This window comes from Salvelinus sp. IW2-2015, linkage group LG7 (assembly GCF_002910315.2).
Source record: "Salvelinus sp. IW2-2015 linkage group LG7, ASM291031v2, whole genome shotgun sequence".
Lineage (NCBI taxonomy): Eukaryota > Metazoa > Chordata > Actinopteri > Salmoniformes > Salmonidae > Salvelinus > Salvelinus sp. IW2-2015.
Genome location: NC_036847.1, coordinates 18,854,734 through 18,880,051, shown reverse-complemented (window position 1 = coordinate 18,880,051; position 25,318 = coordinate 18,854,734). Strand labels below are relative to the sequence as shown.

The 25,318-nt window shown below is 41.4% G+C and overlaps 1 long non-coding RNA gene across 1 annotated transcript in view; it reads left to right on the top strand.

Moving 5' to 3' along the window:
• The window catches only part of LOC139028040 (uncharacterized), a 191,540-nt gene that overhangs the window by 51,746 nt on the left and 114,476 nt on the right, over positions 1-25,318 (top strand). The gene's annotated exons all lie outside the window — the stretch shown is intronic.

Here is a 25,318-nt window from a genome sequence, read left to right as displayed (position 1 = left end):
TTCGAAAATGTGCATATTTATAGCTACAAATCTGGGTTTTACAACGCAGCCATCGTCACAAATAAAACCAAAATGTCCGGAGAAATTTTAGACAGCGACGTAATCTAACAGAAAAACTCATCATAAACTTTGCTGAAAAATACATGTTGTACAGTGGCAATTTTATCATGTATCATGTAAATCTTGGTGGGAAATATCCCCCCCCATTTTTTTTTAGATGCATACCAGCAAAGCCACTACACAACACAACACTAAACAATACATTCATTTCACTATAACGGTGACAAACATTGCCCACAAACTGTAAGATGTATGTTAGGGCCTACATAAAGCTGTCCCAACAGCAGAGCTTTCTTTTCAACATCATGGAGTGAATCTTTACCACCGCTACACCTGGCTATCAGCGGAGACTTTTTTTGGCAGCGAAACACTTCATTCAAACTAATTTACTGCCTTTTTAAAAAACATAGCTGATATGGCTAACTTGCTTAAACAAATGTGGTTTCTACTGACAATTGAGATGTACAAATTATGGCATTAGGGAAGGATGAGCAGATAAGAGGCAATCCATAATTTCAATTAAGACATTAACAAGCGAGCTACGACGGACATAGTCAATACTATTTGTTCAGCACTTTTGAAATGTACAGCAATAGAATTCAGAACATGGGCCGTTCTTACAGTATTCTCCCTGTACACCAAGACAAAACCCTAGGATAAATAAAGGGGGCACCCCTAAAAACAAAAAACATTTGTCATAAAAATCTAGAAAAAATCCAAAAACCTCCGTTTTGTTCGCACGTTTTCTTCAGTAATCCACAGGCTCAAACGCAGTCAAAACAGGCAGACAAAAAATCTAAATTGTATCCGTAAAGTTCATAGAAACATGTCAAAAGATGTTTATATTCATTCCTCAGGTTGTTTTTAACCTAAATAATCGATAATATTTCAACCGGACAATAACATCGTCAATATAAAAGGTAAACAAGAAAGGTACTCTCTCGGTCATGCGCATGAAAAAGCTCTGTGACACTTTAGGGTCCACTCATTCAGACTGCTCTTACTTCCTAATTTTTCAGAATACAAGCCTGAAACAATTTCTAAAGACTGTTGACATCTAGTGGAAGGCATAGGAACTGTAATTTGAGTCCTAAGTCAATGGATACTGTAATGGCATTGAATAAAAAACTACAAAAGCAACAAAAAAAACGACTTCCCGAATGGATTTTTCTCAGGTTAGTCGCCTGCCAAATTAGTTCTGTTATACTCACAGACACTATTTAACAGTTTTGGAAACTTAGAGTTTTTCTATCTGCATATCATGTCTTCTGGGCCCGAGAAGAAGCAGGCAGTTTAATTTGGGCATTCTTTCATATCCAAAATTCCGAATGCCCCCTACCCTAGAGAATTGTTTAAGGCTAGGCTATTTCAAGGTTTACTACTAACCTACAAAGCATTACATGGACTTACTCCTACCTATCTCTCCGATTTGGTCCTGCCTTACATACCTACACGTATGCTACGGTCACAAGACGCATGGCTCCTTATTGTCCCTAGAATTTCTTCTAAGCGAACAGCTGGAGGCAGGGCTTTTTCTTGTAAAGCTACATTTTTATGGAATGATCTGCCAATCCATGTGAGAGACAAAGACTCCGGTTTCGACCTTTAAGTCTTTATTGAAGACTCATCTCTTCAGTAGGTCCAATGATTGAGTGTAGTTTGGCCTAGGGATGTGAAGGTGAACGGAAAGGCACTGGAGCAACGAACCGCCCTTACATCTCTCGCCTGGCTGGTTCCCCTCTCTCCAGATTCTCTGCCTCTGACCCTATTACGGGGGCTGAGCCACTGGCTTACTAGGTGCTCTTCCATCCCGTCCCTAGGGGATGCGTCACTTGAGTGGGTTGAGTCACTGACGTGATCTTCCTGTCCGGGTTTGGCGCCCCTCGGGTTCGTGCTGTGGGTGAGATCTTCGTGGGGTATAATCAGCCTTGTCTCAGGTAGTAAGTTGGTGTTGAAGATATCCCTCTAGTGTGGCTGGGCGGCGTGTTTTGGCAAAGTGAGTGGGGTTATACTCTTGCCTGGTTGGCCTTGTCCGGGGATATCGTTGGACGGGCCACAGTGTCTCCTGACCCCTCTGTCTCAGCCTCCAGTATTTATGCTGCAATAGTTTTTGTCCGGGGGGCTAGGCTCAGTCTGTTAGTCTGGAGTATTCTCCTGTCTATCCCGGTGTCCTGTGTGAATTTATGTATGCTCCCTCAATTTCACTCTCTCTTTTCTCCTTCTCCAGCCCCTTTTTCCCACAATATCGTGTGTTAGGAATACTAAATTCCCTATTTTCTCCTGCCTCTGTCGCCTCCTTCCCCGCACACCTACGAGTCACATACTTTTATTCACTCCACGGGGGCTTGATGAGGTACCGGGGTGTTGCGTTCCCTCCTCAAAGAGGCGTCACGGAAACATAAATAGAGGCTCATCCGGGTTATTAAATCCCACAGGGACCCCGCTGCTTTAATCGATGGTTTTCAGCCAGCAAAAAGCTAACACCTTTGCTGATATTTGGGAGTTGATTCTGTTTGAGGAATTTAAAAGCAACCTGCCTGATAGAATTGTAGTTCATTTAAATGAACAGAAAGTGGTAAACTTGGCCCAGAAGCAGTGTTGGCAGATGAGTACGCTCTGACACACACGTGATTGCAGACTGCCCGGTTTTGAAAAATAAACCGAAACAGTCCCTATCACAATCCCCTAAATTAAAAAGCATGGGTTTAGTCCAGTTTGTGCACATCCGTTGGACCGACTTATTGATTCAGCATTTGGGAAACTGGATCCTGTCTATGCTCCGTTTATCTCTGCCGGTTGTGTTTCCTTAACTGGAGAATAAGCTGATCAAAAGCCCATACAAATCTTACAAGACACCGGGGCGGCGCAGTCAGTGATCGTTACTGAAGCTTTACCCTGGTCCCTTGAAACGTATTGTGGCTCGCATGTCATATTACTGGGTATAGAGACAAAAACCGTACCTGTACACTGGGTCCACTTAGTGTCAGACTTGGTATCAGGACGTTTCCGTGTTGGTGTAGTGTCTACACTGCCAGTAAAAGGAGTCACATTGCTACTAGGGAACAATATCGCTGGTGGTAACGTGACTCCTGTGTTAGAAGTAGTAGACAACCCAGATATCAAAACTGCAGATGATAAATTGGTTCAAGCATTTCCCCATGTTTTCATGCTTGTGTGTTAACGAGGGCACAATCTCGCAAGCTGGGAGATGTGGTGGATTTGTCTAGTTCCATTTTTGAGCATATTGAGGTAGAAGACAATGCACMGAGTATTCATTCTGCAAGGCCGACGGTTTCTACMCCCGTAAAAACTAAGGCAGGGGAAAGTGAAATCGCGCCCCAATTACATGACATTATTTTGTCTGTCACCCCCGAGAAGGTGATTGAATGTCAAAAGGGAGACACCAGTCTTCGCAAGTGTTTTGCTTCGGTATTTCCATTGAGGAAGCTAAACTAGGGAGACCGCCTACTTTATGGAAGCAGGAGTTTTGATGYGTAAATGGGCAACTCATAACACAGTTAGTGACTGGAGTGAAGTGTTTCAAGTGGTTGTTCCTACACCGTTCCGACAGCAGGTGCTGTCACTCGCCAATGACCAGGCATGGTCCGGACATTTAGGGATTACGAAGACTTATAACCGAGTCCTTAAAAAACATTCTGGCCAGGTTTGAAGTTTGACGTTGTCCAATTTTGTAAAACATGTAATGTATGTCAACTCACTGGGAAAGTGAATCAAACAGTTCCTCGTGCACCGCTCTGCCCGATTCCTGTGGTGGGGGAACCATTTGAACGAATGATAATCGATTATGTAGGTCCTTTGCCAAAAACCAGATCAGGTAACCAGTTTTTACTAACAATAATGTGCAGTGGTACTCGATACCCAGAGGCTAACCCTCTCTGTACTGTAATGGCTAAGACTGTGGTGAAGGCACTAGTTAAGTTCTTCTCTACGTTTGGACTCCCTAAAGTAATCCAAACTGATTAGGGAACCAACTTTATGTCAAAACTGTTCTCAAATGTGTTAAAGATGCTGTGTATTTCCCATCAGGTCTCCAGTCCATATCATCCGAAGAGTCAAGGGGCCCTCAAACGCTGACGTCAGACGCTTAAGGCGATGCTACGCAAGTATTGCATGGATGCCAGTACCGATTGGGCTGAGGGGGTACCATTCGTCCTATTTGCTATCAAAGAAACAATACAAGAGTCCTTAGGGTTCAGCCCTGCTGACCTTGTGTTTGGACACACCCCACGGGGTCCGCTAAAAGTTTTGAAGGAGCATCTCCTACACCCAGTTGCCCCCCTAAAAATGTGTTGGATTATGTCAGTAAAATACTCCAGACAGCTCCTCAGGTAAGCCGGTCCAGCCCGCCGTCTCCAGTGTGGCTGCAGTGGTGCTGAAGCCTGGCTGGGGAGGATAAGGAGGACGGGTTGGAGTTACGCCATACATTACAGCAGTGTGAACGCTTATGTAATTCGGAGATGCTGAAAAAGTTACCCTCTCATGTGGAACATTTGGATAACGATCAAATTAATGATCTTATCCTATTGATAAATAGTTCTCAATGTGTTTCAGGACATTCCAAGTCGCACATCCATCTTGGAACATCACATGTACGCTGCTCCAATTCGTCAGCATCCTTCCCGGGTAAACGCTAAGAAAAGGGAGGGAATGAAAAGTGAGGTAGCTTATTTATTACAGAATTACATGGCAAACCCAGTAACAGCTCCGGGAGTTCCCCGTGTATTCTCGTTCCTAAGCCTGACGGTATGCCCTGCTTATGTACGGACTATCATCGCATAAATTCCATTACAATATCTGATTATTTTCCCCTACCTCGCTTAGAGSACTGCATTAATATAATTGGCTCTGCTGCTTACGTTAGTAAGTTAGATTTGCTAAAAGGTTATTGGCAGGTGCCTCTGACCTCTCGAGCATCTGACATTTCGGCTTTCATTAYGCCTGATAACTTCGTACAATATATTGTGATKCCTTTTGGAATGTRTAATGCACCTGCTACGTTTCAGCACCTAGTTAACRTTGTGTTCGCGGATGTGCTAAATTGTACTGCTTACCTTGACGATGTGGTGATTCCTTTGTCTACTTGGTCTGATCATCTCGCCACCTTGAAAAGGTTGTTTCAGCGGTAGGAACATGCTTCTTTAACCCTCAATATGGCCAAGTGTGAGTTTGGGAAGGCTACTGTGACTTACTTAGGGAAGCAGTTGGGACGAGGTCAAGTGCACCCAATAACTGGCAAAGTGGAAGCAATTGTTGCTTTTCTTGCTCCCACGACTCGCTGCCAGTTGCACAGATTCCTGGGGATGGTATGGTACTATCGTACGTTCTATAAGAATATTTTTACATTACATCTCTGCTCAGTCCCAAAGTATAATTTAAGTGGTCCCAGGAATGAAACTATGCTTTTGAGTCCGCCAAAGCGCTACTTTGTAGTGCCCCCAACTTTGACAAACATTTTAAGTTGGAGGTAGATGCTAGTATCGTGGGGGTGGGTGCGGTTCTCTTGCAGGAAGATGAGGAGGGAGTGGATCGGCCCGTCAGTTTCTTCTCCCGTAAGTTCAACTCGTGTCAGTCAAAGTACTCCACCATTGAACAAGAGACGCTGGCTTTATTGCTGGCCTTACAGTTTGAGGTATATGTGGGCTCCAGTGCCTTGCCTGTTCTGGTCTTCACGGACCATAATCCTTTAGTGTTTCAAATGTACAATCAGAACCGCCACTTTATGCGGTGGGCTCTGATTGTATAGGGATACAATTTACAGATTCACTATGTGAAGGGTTCGGGGAACGTGGTCTATCACGAGTTTAATGACTGGGGATTCGTGTTGGTTTTTGTTGTTACAAATCGGGAGTTTGCAGGTTTTGTGGTGGGCGGGTTACGTTCCCCAGTTTTTGTGTTGWTGTGGGTTTGTATGTGTCTATTTCAGGAAATGGCTTCCCAGATTCCTAAAGCAGCTGATTGGTCGGCCCCATCACTGATTGGAGCTCTGACCCCGCCCTCTCATCATGGGATACAGCTGTTTCTTCAATTACCAACTCCTTCTCCAGCTTGATAAAAACCAGTGTTGGTTGTTGTGGCGGTCAGTCAAAGTTTTTTAAATATTATTTTGTAGCCACTCCTTCAGAGGTATGTGTATGACAATAGGACTTAGTGTTTGTGGTTATTGAAATTTCACACTTAAGAGTATTGGTAAATTATTCCGTGTTTCATTAGTTCCCGGGGGGGAAGGGGAACGCACCTTGGGAGTGTTTAGGCAAGAAGCCTGCGGGCATACATAACCCGTAGTATTTAATCTGTCTATGCACACTAGGTAAGACCTTGGCGGACCACCCCCTGTATTTTGGTTAGAGCGCCAGGTGGTGCTCAAGGTTGGAAGTGGGAAGGCAGGTAAGGCAGGAGAGGGGATTTCTTAACTTTTACTTTCTTTGCTTTGGTTCCGTCCAGCCCCTTTTTCCCACGTTACCGTGTGTGAGGAATAATAAATTCCCTGTAACTGTATTTTTCTTTGCCTCTGTCGTCCTTTCCCGCACCTACGATCACATACTTTTTTCACTCCACTGGGAGTTGAGATGTAGCGGGGTGTTGCGTTCCCTCCTCCAAGAGGCGTACGTAACATGGACCTTCAATGCTGCAGACATTTTTTTGGTACCATTCCAGATCTGTGCCTCAACACAATCTTGTTTTGGAGCCCTACAGACAATTTATTTTGCTCTGACGTGCACTGTCAACTGTGGGACCTTATATAGACGGACGTGTGCCTTTCCAAATCATGTCCAATCAAGTTGTGGAAACATTTCAAGGATGATCAATGGAAACAGGATGCACCTGACCTCAATTTCATGTCTCATAGCAAAGGGTMTGAATACTTATTAAAATAAGGTTTTTATGGTTTTGCTTTGTCATTATGGGGTATTGTGTGTAGACTGCTGAGGATTTTTTTTTWTTTAATCCATTTTATAATAAGGCTTTAACGTAACAAAATGTGGGAAAAGTCAAGGGGTCTAAATAATTTCCGATGGAACTGTGTATATATACTCAGCAAAAAAAGAATGTCCTCTCACTGTCAACTGCGTTTATTTTCAGAAACTTAACTTGTGTAAATATTTGTATGAACATAGCAAGATTCAACAACTGAGACATAAACTGAACAAGTTCCACAGACATGTGACCAACATAAATGGAATAATGTGTCCCTGAAGAAAGGGGGRTCAAAATCAAAAGTATCAGTATCTGGTGTGGCCACCAGCTTCATTAAGTTCTCCTCCTCACGGACTGCACCAGATTTGCCAGTTCTTGCTGTGAGATGTTACCCCACTCTTCCACCAAGGCACCTGCAAGTTCCTGGGACATTTCTGGTGGGAATGGCCCTAGCCCTCACCCTCTGATCCAACAGGTCCCAGACGTGCTCAAAGGGATTGAGATCCGTGCTCTTCGCTGGCCATGGCAGAACACTGACATTCCTGTCTTGCAGGAAATCACGCACAGAATGAGCAGTATGGCTGGTGGCATTGTCATGCTGGAGGGTCATGTCAGGATGAGCCTGCAGGAAGGGTACCACATGAGGGAGGGGGATGTCTTCCCTGTAACACACAGCGTTGAGATTGCCTGCAATGACAACAAGCTCAGTCCGATGATGTTGTGACACACCGCCCCAGACCATGACGGWCACTCCGCCTCCAAATCGATCCCACTCCAGAGTACAGGCCTCGGTGTAACACGAATCCGACAATCACCCCTAGTGAGACAAAACTACGACTCGTCAGTGAAGAGCACTTTTTGCCAGTCCTGTCTGGTCCAGCGACGGTGGGTTTGTGCCCGTAGGCTTACGTTGTTGCCGGTGATGTCTGGTGAGGACCTGCCTTACAACAGRCCTACAAGCCCTCAGTCCTCTCTCGGCCTATTGCGGGTAGTCTGAGCACTGATGGAGGGATTTTGCATTCCTGGTGTAWCTYGGGCAGTTGTTGTTGCCATTCTGTACCTGTCTCGCAGGTGTGATGTTCGGATGTACCAATTCTGTACAGGTGTTGTTACACGTGGTCTATCACTGTGAGAACGATCAGCTGTCCGTCCTGTCTCCCTGTAGCGCTGCCTTAGGCGTCTCACAGTACGGACATTGCAATTTATTGCCCTGGCCACATCTGCAGTCCTCATGCCTCCTTGCAGCATGCCTAAGGCACGTTCACGCAGATGAGCGGGGACCCTGGGCATCTTTCTTTCAGTGTTTTTCAGAGTCAGTAGAAAGGCCTATTTAGTGTCCTAAGTTTTCATAACTGTGACCTTAATTGCCTACCGTCTGTAAGCTGTTAGTGTCTTAATGACCGTTCCACGGGTGCATGTTCATTAATTGTTTGTGGTTCATTGAACAAGCATGGGAAACAGTGTTTAAACCCTTACAATGAAGATCTGTGAAGTTATTTGGATTTTTACGAATTATCTTTGAAAGACAGGGTCCTGAAAATGGAACGTTTCTTTTTTTGTTGAGTTTATATTTTTAGCTAAACAGGTGGGGCTCAAAACAGCTCTGCCCTACCTGCCCTGAATGATGGGTCACCACAGCTCCGGCAACAGGAATGCAATATCGAAATGTGCACATAATCCTTATTCATCGTGACTATGAAGGCACGACCAAGCCTTTATCAACCCTCCAAATGAAACCACATGATCTTTGAGAGTAAACTCCATGAGGCTCACACATTGGAGTCAAAGCCTAATTAAAGGGAGGTCCAATGGCTAGACATCTAAAATATCTGATATGTTTTTGCCCAATCTCTTTATTTTTTGCAACTGCTCATGTACTGTGCAAACTTGTGAACGGATTGCCTAATGGTGAAAACTGAATGTGCAGGACCTTAATAATGGAAAAATGCCTATTACCTAGAGNCCTAAGTTTTCATAACTGTGACCTTAATTGCCTACCGTCTGTAAGCTGTTAGTGTCTTAATGACCGTTCCACGGGTGCATGTTCATTAATTGTTTGTGGTTCATTGAACAAGCATGGGAAACAGTGTTTAAACCCTTACAATGAAGATCTGTGAAGTTATTTGGATTTTTACGAATTATCTTTGAAAGACAGGGTCCTGAAAATGGAACGTTTCTTTTTTTGTTGAGTTTATATTTTTAGCTAAACAGGTGGGGCTCAAAACAGCTCTGCCCTACCTGCCCTGAATGATGGGTCACCACAGCTCCGGCAACAGGAATGCAATATCGAAATGTGCACATAATCCTTATTCATCGTGACTATGAAGGCACGACCAAGCCTTTATCAACCCTCCAAATGAAACCACATGATCTTTGAGAGTAAACTCCATGAGGCTCACACATTGGAGTCAAAGCCTAATTAAAGGGAGGTCCAATGGCTAGACATCTAAAATATCTGATATGTTTTTGCCCAATCTCTTTATTTTTTGCAACTGCTCATGTACTGTGCAAACTTGTGAACGGATTGCCTAATGGTGAAAACTGAATGTGCAGGACCTTAATAATGGAAAAATGCCTATTACCTAGAGTCATGTATCTGAACTCACTTTTCACACCGCTCTGATAATTGCATATTTTCAATTAGGGAGTGAATCAGTCCAATTAGGAGTTTTTGTCTGAATATTATAAGCCTGACTTGTTTGAGAAATATTCACAGCTGACACTGCGATACATATTTATTTATCTTTATGACTGATTGTCTTTATGACTTGCCACATGTAATATCGATGTGCAATAGTAATTCTCTAGGCTTATCAACATCTCCCATTCTGTCCACAGATTTTTTCCCCTCTTTTCACATAAGAAAGATACATTATTTGATACCAATCATAATGGATACCTCCATCTTCCTCAGCCACACAGCTTTGCCACAGTCCACACCCAGGCTCAGACACCCAGGCTCAGACAGTACAACTCTGTGTCTGTGTATACACAATCTTCCTTATTACTCCAGCTTTAGGTGGGACACAAGCTTACCATAATAGATCTCATGTCCCATCTCCCTTTTCGGACAAGTTTATTATACCATGCATTGTTGTTCGACTGATGTCACTGGAACTCGGATATTTGACAGTTTCCGTAATGAGTTTTCGGCAAGTTACAACAGCTTAACGGCAGTTTTTTTGGTGTTGCAGCCAATAAAATGGAATGTATAATAGAATGTCACTCAGTCTACTGTATCTGTCTGGGCGAAATCTCCCAGGACAGAGGACACTCAGTGTTGGGTATAACGGCCTCACGTTAACAAGCTCCTTGTGTATTTAATTAGTTTACCCTGCTCTGCTGTGTTGTATTGTACTACACTGTGGGCTACTCTACTGTGCTCTGCTGTACTGAGCTGTGGTGTCCAAACCTGTACAACATGAAGAGAATGACATTCATATCCATAATTATGCATTTCTGTGTAGTACAGATCTGGGACCCATGATGTCATTCCGTTACCATAGTTTCTGTTACCGGGTGTAAATCCACTTCACTTACTGTAGTTCAAACTCAAAGCCATGTCATRGCTGACACCCCATTCTTTCTGCAGACATCTTTGAATTTTAATTTGGAGCATATTTTTACGTTTTTGGAAAACGTGGTCGCATAAAAACCTGAGATTTTACCGTAATTATGTTACCAAAGTTTGCATCTGCACAGTTCTTCCACTAAATTAATTTTGGTACATTTTTCAGTGGAAATTGTTAAAAGTAGTCCTTGTGCATTGGTTTTTGTTTGGCATACATTTTCAAGTCAAATCGTAATTCTGTTACCGTGGGATTGTCCTTATTGTGATAGTTTTCATTGCCATTTATGGTTTTGTTATAAGATGTTGATGTTTTTCTGGAAACAGTATTTGTTCACATCATTGATGATGCATTTGGAGTCCTGTTTTCACGGTGTCTAGGGCATACAGAGATGTTCTGACCAGTGTATTTTCTAGACACACAATGCCAACCTAAATAGTTTGAGGTACATTCCAGTTATTAAAAATGGGCCCAGTTCTCAGATGTGTCACATTAAGTCATAGAGAGTGGAAGATTATGGTGATTGGGAAACGAATATCCTTGTCCTTGAAGACTGGATTCTCTTTCTCTCCTCTGTCGGAATGATGTGACAACCCACAGGAAAGCTATTAAACTGATGMAAAAATGTTTAGCACCATGACTTAAGGATGGATGCAGAGGATCATCCTGCCTTTTTTATGCTTGTGCCTCTTTAGGAAGAAATCGCTGTTGAGACCACGGGCACCAATGACGTGATTGGGTAACCTGTGCTAATTTTTCTCTCTAATTTCTCAAGGCACACTGACAACCCAATTTCCATTAAATATAATCTGGCAGTTTAACACTGGCCATAAAAGCCAATGGGGTAGAGACATGTATTGTGCTATGGCTTTAATTATCTAGCCTCTTCAACAGCTGCTCTGTGTTTGTTTCTCCTCTCCCTTAATAGTGTGTTCTCTCCCCTCTCTTCTCACTCTGTATTTTTTGTCTCAGAAAGACAAGACGTATTCTCAAATGTTASTTTTACTCATCAAGTCTAAACACCACAGTTAAAGTGCATGAGGTTTTAAATAGCAGATTGCAGATGGATAATTTTTTGGGACCCAAAAAAAAGATTGGGATCCATCTTCTCACGATGTCCATGACGTCATTGTCTGGGCCGTAAGCACGATTGAAGGAGTCGATRATACAGAATCACAAATTCTGTTGTTATAGCTTTTAATTGGTGTGAAATTACTTTTTTGTAGAGGCATAAGCAGCTCACTTTGACGGGTGTAATTGATTTTGATATGGCTGACAGACAACTGATGGAAGTTGTGCACTGCTTGACATTGCATCGTTCTTGTATAAACAAAGAAATGGCAACAGTTTTCCAGGCTGCACTGTTGAGCATGAGAAAATGGGAACGCCTTTACACACCCAGATGCAGTTACACAGCCCACCACATTCCCATTACATGAGTAGCTAATGAGCCAGGCATGGAATCATGTGTGCAGGGTAAATTAGTTCTGGTGCTACCAGTCAGTCATCAGTGAGTGGAGATCATTACACTGAAAGCCATTGGACCATAGAGTAGGCATTATTAAATAATGGGATCACCTCAAATGTCACAAATGTTGACATTCAGTAAATGAGGGATAAAAGATAAGCAGACCTACCTTTTGATATTKATTACATTTAACTGACAATGAGAACAGCAATCTACAGTATACTCTTACTCTAACTGYCATTGGATATTTGTGTGTGTGGCACCTAGATTCTTGTCCAGACATTGTAAACATTTTCTTGGACAAGGTTTGGTCTGAGGAGGTACAGTACTTCACAAAGCATACAGAATAAGTCCTGTATTTAACAGTGGGCTAGCAGAGAGCGGTTCTGTCTGTAAAGTTATTGTGGTTACTACAATAGTGAGAGACACCCACAAGGGACAACATCTGGGGTTCAGCTGGCGTGGTGGTGATAGAACAAGGAAAGCAAGTTTACAGATGACAGGGGTAATTGGGAGAGAAGGAGAGACTGAGTTGGTAATGAAACACCTTTGCCAGGTGCAGAAGTATATGTTTGCATTTAGTTCCAGTGACATATTTAAGATATTTAAATGGTTTATACACCTGGCATGAGAGTCATCAAAACATAATGAGGGTCATCTTCAATGTCTGTACACACAAATAGGTTGTGTCAAATATGTACATTGTTGTTTCTTATGGCCTTGGCTTTGACTCCTACAGAGCACAGCGTTGGATTCATTTTTCATTACACAAGCATGGAGGCGTTATTAGATTCACAAAGCATACTCATGTCATGGATGCAGCCAAGACCTGAAGCATGTGCCCTATCTCCAACCACGCTGTTCTACGGTCACAGATGTATTCCATTTTGACTACCTGCCAAAGCCTTTTAAAATGTTTGAAAAGGCTGGGTGGGTGGCATGTTTTTATTCCATATGAGTGTTCTGGTATAAGGAAATTATGTAATTTGAATTAATTGTTTACATACTGTCCATTATCCACCAGGCAGTGATYTGGCAGTTGCCCATTTGGAAACCCTTTGAACTGCCACCAATCCAACATAATCACCTCTTGTTTCAGGTCCAGCCACCTATGCACAACACAGCACATGAAAACACCAGGAATGAAACACATTTCTGCATTTTAATATATCTATGTTAAATAGCTACCAGAGAGAGGAGATGAGCAATACAAACACAAAAAAACACCCCCACACAACCCACTTGTGTTGGCGCATAGATTTCTGTATGAAGCGCGTCAGACTGCAAGGTCCTCATTTCTGTTGCTTTGTAAAGTCTCCTCAGTCCTGTCCTTGGACCAGACGCTGTTATACACCTGCAGGGGAAGAAAGGTACAAACAACCAGTCAACAAACAGCCAGTGCGAGTCATGCACATGGGCAAATGGGACGGAGCTAAGGATTGACTGGGGGCAGTGTTCCTCACTGGTAATTGGCAGAGGTTTAGATCTTAATACATTCAACAGATGTTYGAAGAGCCCTAAGCGATGGGACAGCCAACTATGGAGAGATTTGCCCTCTTTGTGCTGGCGACTTGTCCTTGTTTTAAGATGCTCCAGTTCTGACTGTCTGACTCATTTCTGCTCAACATTGTGAAATGGCTTTGGAGTTGAACTGGATTGTGGTTCTGAAACACAAAGACTGGCCCTTGTTGGTCTGTTACGCTTTAACAGCAATACTCAGTTTTCCTTTGAGCCTGTATGGTGGAAGAAGTCGTTAGGAGACAATTCAGTCTAAAGTATCCATAGGGTTTGATATATAGATATATGAAAATGTACATTTCTGTGACCAACAATGAAACCTACTGAGGGGCTATTGTGAGAGATGTGGCCTGCATAGTGTTTCACTATAGGCCTTCTGCTACCATTAACACACCATTTGACCATAGCTCGTGTTACCTCACTCCACTGCAATTGTCATGAGAGAGATTATTCATTCATACATTTTCATYAACTGGCACAAGTCACATAATGTGGGCTCTGTGGCACACAGTTTAGTTCGATGACATTCCTGTTGTTTATAGCGCATTCCCACAGCAGTCACACGCTTTGATCATCTGCCACCATTCCCTTTCAAGTCCAGGGGTTACCTTCACACAATTTAACATTGCATATGCCCCCTCTCTTTCTTTCCCAGTGTTTTCTTCTTGTAACCTTGATAGAATTCATCAATGTGTTTTGTATCATATGGGTCAGTTTCATTTAATCGCCTGACAGAACCCTTCACATTCTGTCTGTTTTATATAGAAATGTATTTAGCCCTCTTCAATTATCGTAAGCCTAGTCTCTGGAAATGTCTTTTGTTTTTTGTTTTTTCTCATGAAGAATTAAAAAACTGATTTTGCCCACAGAGGAGGGTTATGTTTCTAAATAGAGCAATGGGCTGCAGTTTATTTGCATTATTTAAAACTCAATTAAATAGTTAATTTAAATTGCACACATATGCTGTTCCAGGCGAAACAATGTTACAGTGGTTAGAAAGATGATTCAATTGACAGATAATTGAACATGTTGTCCTCTCCACAGTCAGGACAAGAGGTTTCAGGACTTCTGAGATCGCTGTCCAAATTAGTTGTCTATAACTTTTAACAAGGGAATGAGAGCTCACAATGATAATAAGTATTGCTTTTATTATTGCACATGGTAGAATGAGTGGCCTAGTTTTAGTACTATTAGTTAGCGTTATAATTTCATGCCTGAAGGCTGGTCACAAAGTTCTCTCCATCATCTAGCTGTAAGAACCACAATCATTAAATTGTTAATGTTCGACCCTCTTTCTGCCATTGCACCTTTACTCGTTTTTTTTCCTCCAGATTTGATATCGTCGTCCCTAAAAATAAGCTCTATTGTTCGGCTGCCTTTCTGCAGACAAACAGCATACGGACTCTGTCAAATGTTCCTGAATATGTTCACTGAACCTGAAAAATTGCTGTCTGGTCAGGAGGAAAGACGAATGGGAGTAGTATGTGATCTCATTCAGGCAAATATATTCTGCAGACGTAGGTAAAGGTGACAAAAGTGAAAGCACCCCAGACGGATTGTACTTCCTAGATTTATCAAAGTAATGTAAAATGTCTCAGACAAAGAGTAAAACTTTGAATGTCTTACATAAAGACTAAAGCCATTCACCCTTGAATTTGCAAGAGTTACCACCCCCCCACCCCCCTTCTTAATTTCCCTATGGACGTTGGTCTGTCTCTATCATTATCATGTTTCCAATATTCACCCATGCTAGCTTACTGCCKCTATTGTAAATTGACATTTATTCATAATTCTAGGGGGACATAAAACAATTACGCCTAATTCACATGTTTTTGACACTGCCAAACAAGGGTGCACTTTAACACACACCAATGGCTCTCGCTCATTTCTCTAGTTTCACTCTGGTTGCCAAAGAGAGACCCAAATGTAATGCTGCGGAGGATTCTACTCTGCTCAATTCCCGGATTTGTTGAAACTGACAAAATTCATGGGAACAACAGACAAAGATAATTTAGACTCCAGATTCTTTCATTGGTTCTTTGAGTTTTTAAATCTCTCTGGGTTAGAGTCAATGTATGTTCCAAATTTGATGTATTACATGGGAATGTATTTTAAGGCTTTTTTTTCTTCAATTGCTGTATGCCCTCTGCTGATTTGCAGAATGCACCAATATTTATATTTTAGTTACCGCTAATTAGCAGATTGTACTGCACTCAACTGATGTGTTCTTCATTCCTTCTTAACTCCCTTCCCAAAACTCAGACCCACACAGATCATGATCAGGAGCTTATTCAGTGTAATGCATTAATTACAACATTGCATAGAAATGTAATGTACAGTGCCTTCAGAAAGTATTCACACACCTTGAATTTTTCCACATTTTGTTGTGTTATAGCCTGAATTTAAAACTGATTGAGATKTTGTGTCACTGGCCTACACACAATACCCCATAATGTCAAAGTGGAATTATGTTTTTAGACATTTTTACAAATTAATAAAAAATGAAAAGCTGAAATGTCTTGAGTCAATAAATATTCAATCACTTTGTTATGGCAAGCCTAAATAAGTTCAAGAGTCAACATTTGCTTAACAAGTCACATACTAAGGTGCATGGACTCACTCTGTGTGCAATAATAGTTTTTGACTTGATTTTTGAATGCCTCATTTCTGTACCCCATTGCTGGGGCMAAGCTTCCTGCCAACCAGGACCTATATACTTGGCTGTGTCAGAGGAAGGCCCAAAAAAKTGTCAAAAACTCCACTCACCCAAGTCATAGACTGCTCTCTGTGTGCTACCACACGGCAAGCGGTACCGGAGTGCCAAGTCTAGGTTCCAAAAGGCTCCTTAACAGCTTCTACCCCCAAGCCATAAGACTGCTGAACAATTAACTAATGGCCACCTGGACTATTTACATTGACACCCCCTCCCCTTWGTTTTTACACTGATGTTACACGCTGTTTACTATTTATGCATAGTAACTTTACCCCTACCTACATGTACAAATTACAACTAACCTGTACCCCCCGCACATTGACTCAGTACCGGAACCCATGTAATATAGGGTTTCCAAGYGGCGCAGCGGTCTAAGGCACTGCATCTCAGTGCAAGAGGTGTCACTACAGTCCCTGGTTCAAATCTAGGCTGTATTACATCCGTCCGTGATTGGGAGTCCCATAGGGCGGTGCACAATTGGACCAGGTTTGGCTGGAATAGGCCGTCATTGTAAATAAGAATTTGTTCTAAATGACTTGCCTAGTTAAATAAATAAAATAAATAAGTGATATAGCTGTGTTATTTTATTGTTATTTTAATTTTTTTWAATTACTTTAGTTTATTTAAATATTTTCTTAACTCTATTTCTTGAACTGCATTGTTGGTTAAGGGCTTGTAAGTAAGTAATCATTTCATGGTAAGGTTTACACCTGTTGTATTCGGGGCATGTGACAAATAACATTTGATTGGATTTGACGGGGGGGGGGCGGGTTCAGGATAAAAAAGAAACGGAATGTAGCTAAGCACASTCAAAATCCTAGAGAAAAACCGGGGGGGGGGGGGGGGTTCAGGATAAAAAAGAAACGGAATGTAGCTAAGCACACTCAAAATCCTAGAGAAAAACCTGGTTCAGTCTGCTTTCCACTAGACACTGGGAGATGAATTCACCTTTCAGCAGGACAATAACCTAAAACACAAGGCCAAATCTACTCTGGAGTTGCTTACCAAGAAGACAGTGAATGTTCCTGAGTTGCCGAGTTTGACTTAAATCTACTTTAAAATCTATGGCAAACCTGAAAATTGTTGTCTAGCAACGATCAACAACTAATTTGAAAGAATGTTTAAAAGAATAATGGGCAAATGTTGCATAATTTATTTACTTTTATTTATTCAGGGGAGCCCAATTGAGACCCGTGTCTCATTTGCAATGGTTTCCTGAAGATAAAAATTCCATCAACACAACAAAAAGATAAAAACTACAAGACAGCAGTAATACATAACATTAGGTTATTACAACAAGTTATAATAGTAAATTGAAACAATTGCACACTTCAGTAAACAAATTTAACAGGGTTTTAAACCGCCCTATCGGCACCAGGAAATCCAGGTGTAATTTGTTTGAAAGGTATTCCATAACTGTGGTACGTTAAAACTAAAGGTTTATTTATCAAATTTTGTGGAGACAAGCAGGACCTCAAGAGTTTACAAACCCTGCGAACAGGTTTAGTATCTCATGTTTTTCTATTTCAACAGGGTAGTGAGGTATGTTGGAAGCTTGTGGAGCAGAGCTTTGTAAACAAGAAGGGAGTAATGAAGTGATCTACGGGACTTTAGTGAGGTCCAGCCAACCTTCTGATACAGGATGCAGTGATGAGTATTAAAACTGTCACGGCATCCAATGGTTTAAGGGTAGTGGCTGCTGCAATCTGGTAAATGGTGTCACCATAGTTTTATGTTTGGGGACAAATCCAATACTGTCGGTACTGAATACACCAAGCTGTCTGTCTAAACTACTGGCACACAGCTCGGACACCCATGCATACCCCACAAGACATGCCACAAGAGGTCCAGAACAGACTATGGGAGGCACACAGTACATAGACCCATGACTATATGGAACTCTATTCCACATCAAGTAACTCATGCCAGCAGTAAAATTCGATTTTAAAAACAGATTAAAAAACACCTTATGGAACAGTGGGGACTGTGAAGCAACACAAACATTGGCACAGACACATGCATACACACACACACACACACACACACACACACACACACACACACACACACACACACACACACACACACACACACGATAACATAAGCACTATATATACACATGGATTTAGTAATGTAGATATGTGGTAGTGGTGGAGTAGGGGCCTGAGGGCACACAGTGTGTTGTGAAATCTGTGAATTTATTTTTAAAATTGTATAAACTGCCTTCATTTTTCTGGACCCCAGGAAGAGTAGCGGCTGCTTTGGCAGCACTTACTGAGGAGTTGAAAATCAGTCTGTGCGTGCGACAAAGAGGACGCGCACCTGCTAATTTTGCTTTCCTGTTGAACATACTTCTTTCCGTAATAAATATTATAGTTGAAGTACATTTTAGGGTACCTGAGGATTAAATAGAAACGTATTTTGACTTTTTTGGATTCCTTTCTCTGCATGTTGAACGAGTGGATTACTCATCGATGGCGCCAACTAAACTGACTTTTTGGGATATAAAGAAAGATTTTATCTAACAAAATGACCATACATGTTGTAGCTGGGACCCTTTGGATTGCAAATAAGAGGAAGATTTTCAAAAAGTAAGTGAACATTTAATCGCTATTTGTGATTTTATGAAGCCTGTGCGGGTGGAAAAATATGTTGATGTCCTCAAACAATCGCATGGCATGCTTTCGCTGTAAAGCCTATTGTAAATCGGACAATGCAGTTAGATGAACAAGAATTTAAGCTTTTAACCGATATAAAACACTTGTATGTACCTAAATGTTTAATATCCATAATTTTAAAGATTATTTATTTGAAATGCGCACCCTCCAATTTCACCGGAAGCTGTCGACAGGTGTCCCGCTGGCGGAACGCCTAGCCCTAAGAAGTGGACTAGTGAGTTTTTTAGGATAAAAAGAACCAGGATAGAGCTAAGCACAGGCAAAATCCTAGAGTGAAACCTGGTTCAATCTGCTTTCCAACAGACACTGGGAGACAAATATACCTTTCAGCAGGATAATAACCTAAAACACAAGGCCAAGTATACACTGGAGTAGCTTTCCTGAGTGGCGTAGTTACAGTTTTGACTTAAATCGGCTTGAAAGTCAATGGCAAGACTTGAAAATGTCCAGCAATGATCAACAACCAACTTCAAAGAGCTTGAAGAACTTTTAAAAGAAGAATGTGCAAATATTGTACAATCTATGTGTGTAAAGCTCTTAGAGACTTACCCAGAAAGACTAATTGCTGCCAAAGGTGATTCTAACATGTATTGACTCAGGGCTGTGATTACTTATGTAAATTAGATTTCAGTATTTCATTTTCAATACATTTGCCATTATTTCTAAAACATGTTTTCACTTTGTCATTATGGGGTATTGTGTTTATTCATTTAATCTATTTAATCAATTTTKAATTCAGGCTGTAACACAACAAAATGTGGAATAAGTCAAGGKGTATGAGATTCTAAGTCTGTTCTACTCAATACATTTCTATCTGCCCATTATGCAGTGTTGCCTCCCTGAATAAGCCCTACAGGTATGATCCTCCTCAGAGAACATCTACCTGAACCAGACAGAGCACAGACAGATTTAATTTTAATAACTAAGGAGCACTACAAAATTAATGCACTCTAGGTCAGTGTTTCCCAAAATGGTGGTTTGGGACCCATTTGTAGTTTGTGGACAAATCCTAACGGGTGGCATTTTAAGAATGGCCTATGGGCTACAAACTTTTTATCTGGGGTCAAAAGAAAATCTAGAGGGCTTATACCATGGTTTCACCAGAAGCTGCAAAGTAACAAGGAATTGCAGAGACAGCAAACAGCATGCAAGATGGCACATTGGCTCCTAGCCTATCCACCATTATGTTGCAAACTTCTAATTTGCATAAATTGGGGACATTCTACTCAAATAGTCAGCAATCGTTAACTTGTTGATTGTCTCTTTTTGTGTCTTCCTTCCATTGAAAGTGACTGATCTCCGGTAGTTTGATTGCTAGAGGAAATGCCTGGTAAAACTGGGTCGTTAGATGGGTCATACCCCCGAAAAGGGAACCACTACATTTCTTTACCCAGTCATCTATACCAGCCACCAGTGTAGACAGGTAGTGTCTGGGCTCCATTTTGGGCTGTGTGTGCTGGGCCCTATATCCTCAGTGAGCACAGGGTGTGGGAGGTAGGAATTTAACAAGGGAATAAATAACCACAGTACCCAGCAGATAACAGGCAAATTCTATCTGCTTCAGCCTTCAGCTAAAACCCAAACAGAACAGGAGTATCTTTCCAGCTTCTCTTGCGCTAAAGCCTTCTGACGAGGTGTTCTCTCTCCCCTCGAGTGACATTCCCATTCACATGGGCTTTACATATTAATAAAGACATTCTGAATAGGACATGGTTTTTCCCATGTGCACATGGCCTCATCACGAGGTTTCATTCAGGGCTGTTGATTGTCTTTTTCTTTTCTTTTTCTCCCCCACGTGAACGACAAAGTTAGCTCAAACCGAATGAACAACATGCATTTWAAAAAAGTTTTGAAATATTCACAGTGGATGGTATGGTTGGTGGAGAAACCATAATGTGACTCAGTGAATCATTGCCCTGTCAAGAGGCATCATGACCATTGAACTGGTCTCTCTTGTAAAAATAGATTTAATCTCAACGAGAAGAACCTGTTAATAAGGGTTGAATAAATAAATGAGTCAGCCAGGCAGGCCATGAAGGGTCTCAGTAAGAATATGAAAAGACAAATAATGAAAGGGGGACATGGGACTGGTCTACTCTTACTCTAGTTGCACTGCTGTTATTACCATGGACCTCAAGAAACTGCTACAGTCAGTGATAAAATACCTCTATCAGCTAATGTAGAGGAGAATAGACAGATGTGCTATTGTAAAGGAGCATACAGGAGCCATACGTTTCTGGAGGAGACCTCTACGTGCTCTTAGAGATTACCTTTATGTTCGGAGCTGTTATAGAGGAAAATAGACCTCGATGATCTAAATAACAAATGAGAACAAGCCACAACGAGCGAACAGTGGTGCTATATGAGAGTAAACAGTGATGGGAAAGGATGGCACCACCCTTGGCCCCTCTATCTTCCAGTCCAACCATGCACCATAGAGGAGGGATGGCACTCAAGCAAAAAACATTTATCTGTTGAACACACACTCTGGATTATTTACGACTGTTGTACATGGGACCCATCTGGAAGAATTTCAATGTCCTTGCAGCTGCCTGCACAGAACAGGTCAATCAAAGTGACTGTTTCRGGGAATGAGGTATGTAAAACCGTTAGGGCAAATTGCAGAAATCGCTGGAGCTAACCTTACTAGCGTTCTGGAGAGCAGAACTTTGAGAGTGAATGCTGTGTATGCTGAGGGAGATGTAGCTTCTTGCAATAGTGTTTTATGCCGTTAAGGTCACTTGTAAAAATAAAGTGTGAAAGTGGATTCACCTAAAAAGTGGGAATATTTATCCGTCGACCAAGGAGAGGCGAAACTAATGAATATACTGTAAATGGAATTCTATGCACAGTCACATGTGCTGTGTCTCAATGTGACCTTTCCATATTAATGTGAGACGCTGGCTCATAGAACCCCTTTAATCAGACATGGTGATTAGATGATGTGAAGAGTGCTGCTCTTAGCCCCTCGTACTGCTGATGCACAATTACACATTTTAATTTCTTTTTGAACACCAGTAAATATTTTTCTGCTTTTAGGGACTGTCCGTTATTTGTAATGAAGAATACCTGGAGAATATCGGACATCTCAGAATAATAATGGATRGCCCTTCCTTCAGTAAAATATATTTTTACCCGACCGTCCCTGAATGCTTTTTGAAAAACAGTCTCCCTCCCCTATACCCAAAATTGTAATTAAAACATAGTGTATATCAGAGAACATGCCTACTGTTTCCCTCACTCCTAGGAAAGAAAAACTATTTCTCATTTTGTTAGCGTTATATGTTAGCCAGAATGTTGTGGATCCGCAGACCACAGCAGACAAGGGTAGGGTGAAAGTAGCATGAATCTTATTTGCGGGCCGAGAATGAAATAGCCTTTTATAAATGTATTTCATGAAATTCTACATGACTGGAGACAAGCAGCACCTTTTTTAATACCACAACAGAGCATGACAACGAATTAGCTAAGTGCTGCAGCACCGGGGACATTTTGATTTCTAAACAGGCTATTGTTAAAAAAGAGGATAGTCTATCAACTGTAAAAAAAAAATGCGCAACAGAACCAGGTACAACTGAAGTATCTGATCATCAATGAATTTGAGAAAAAGCCATTTGTTTTTTAACACAGCAGCCGCATCAGGCAGGCCTATATACACTTATTTTAAACTATTTTCTTTTGGGAAACAATTTTCAAGTGTATTGTAACAACCCTGGGTTTATAAGCGCGGATATTGACTCTGCCGCTTGAGCATGCTTTTGCGGCACAGTCGATAGCGCACTGGACTTCGGGCTAGAAGGTCGAGGGTTCGAGGCCTGCTCCCTGTCTGTTTCATTGCATTGGTGTCAGAAGTGACCGGACCTTGCATCCACAACAGTGCGTGTGCTTGACCAGTTAGCGCGTTCCTATAAGACGTAGAGTCACAAACTAGTGCGAGGACGCACTCTTTGAAAGGAGCGAGTAGTGTAACGACCCTTGGTTTATAAGCGTGGATATCGGCTCTGCCGCTTGAGCATGCTTTTGGGGCACAGTCGATGGCGCGCTGGACTTCGGGCTAGAAGGTCGAGGGTTTGAGGCCTGCTCCCTGCCTGTTTCATTACAGTATTATATTTTAGTCCATGATATTGTTGTTACAAGGTAGATTTGTGTTGACTGTTATTAGGGCTTTTAAGAGTATAAGAGCATCCGCTAAGCTAAATAAATCAACTAGGCATGCATAGCTCACTTCATGATCCTCAAACCAAAGACTGGCCAAACTCATGTTTCTAAAAGTGAATTCAAAGGCACAGCCTAAAGAATTTTACTTTCATTATTATTTCATTCCAAGTCATCATTTTTTTACATTTCATTTTATACAGCCTAAATGCAAAATTTATAGGCATGTTGTTAAAGAGCTGTTTTTGAAATGCTGGGCGTTCCTGCCAGCCTGTAGCGTGTCACAAATGCTTCACAATGTGTTTCTTAAATGGCAGGCTGTAGCCTTGAAATAATAATAATATAGCCTAAATAATTCATTTTTATTCCTTCTTAGGCTACCTGGCTTGCACCTGACTGATTTAGAGTTAGTATGTTGTTTATTAATAGCCTGTTGAAATGTTGAACGTCAATTGATAGTGACCGAATCAAACATTACTTCCCAAGCAAAGTACATTTTTGTCTCCTAGGCTATAGGTTGTAGCGCAGCATCTGAATGTCATAGAGACAAAACAAATAAATCCCATATGCATCGGAGTCACATCTTTCCCTGGCATTTTACAGCTTGTTTTTAGCATTGCGGACTAAAGCGTAGTTATTGATTGCTTTAAATAATCAGGTCCATAATTTTATTTAGCTAAATATTAAGCTAACAAGGGGTATGCCTATGCTTTTAGCCATTTTCTTTAACAAAAGCCAAAATACCCTCACATACCCCGTCAATTCAAGCCCTGGTTTTAATTTAACACAGCAAGTCCTGCACTGACACTGAAATATTTAAGGTGTGTTGTTGGTGAAATTACAAGATTATGTTATAATGCTGTTATTGCATCAAATGTTTGTTTTATGCAACAGAATAGGGTTCTTAGGACTCTATTTTGTCCGTGTGAACTGAGAGGAGCTTTTGAAATAGGGGTATCTGGAGCTGATAATTGATTTATGCCATAGAATGAGTTGGTGTTTCTGTTCTCTGAGGTACCAGGGACGAGATGGGAGCGTTGTCTTAGGGGCCAAACTCTTGTTTCCTTACAATAACTTATTGTGGCTGCAGGGGTAGTATTGAGTAGCTTGGATGAAAGGTGCACAGAGTAAACGGCCTGCTCCCCAGTCATAGTTGCTAATATATGCATATTATTAGTATTGGATAGAAAACACTCTGAAGTTTCTAAAACTGTTTGAATTATGTCTGTGAGTATAACAGAACTCTCAAAAACCTGAGAAAAAATCCAAACAGGAAGTGGAAATTATTAGGCTGGTCGATTTTCAACCAAGATCCCATTGGAATTACAGCGAGATATGAATGAGTTTTCACTTCCTACGGCTTCCACTAGATGTCAACAGTCTGTAGAACTTTGTCTGCCTCTACTGTGAAGGGGGGCCGAATGAGAGRGGAATTAGTCAAGTCTGCCATGACCTGACCATGCTTTCACCATGCGCGTTCACATAAGAGGGAGCTCTGTTCCATCGCTCATCTGAAGTCAATGTAATTCTCCGGTTGGAACGTTATTCAAGATTTATGTTAACAACATTCTAAAGATTGATTCAATACATCGTTTGACATGTTTCTACTGACTGTTACTGAACTTTTGGACATTTCGTCAGCTTTTACGCGCTTCGTGACTTTGGAATTGTTTACCAAACGCGCTAACAAAAGTAGCTAATTGGACATAAATAACGGAAATTATTGAACAAATCAAGCATTTATTGTGGACCTGGGATTCCTGGGAGTGCATTCTGATGAAGATCATCAAAGGTAAGGAAACATTTTATGTAATTTCTGGTTTCTGTTCACTCCAACATGGCGGCTAATTTGACTATTGTTCTGAGCGCCGTCTCAGATTATTGCATGATTTGCTTTTTCCGTAAAGTTTTTTTTAAATCTGACACAGCGGTTGCATTAAGGAGAGGTATATCTATAATTCCATGTGTATAACTTGTATTATCATCTACAATTATGATGAGTATTTCTGTTGAAACGATGTGGCTATGCAAAATCACTGGATGTTTTTTGGAACTAGTGAATGTAACGCGCCAATGTAAACTCAGATTTTTTAATATAAATATGAACTTTATCAAACAAAACATACATGTATTGTGTAACATGAAGTCCTATGAGTGTCATCTGATGAAGATCATCAAAGGTTAGTGATTCATTTTATCTCTATTTGTGCTTTTTGTGACT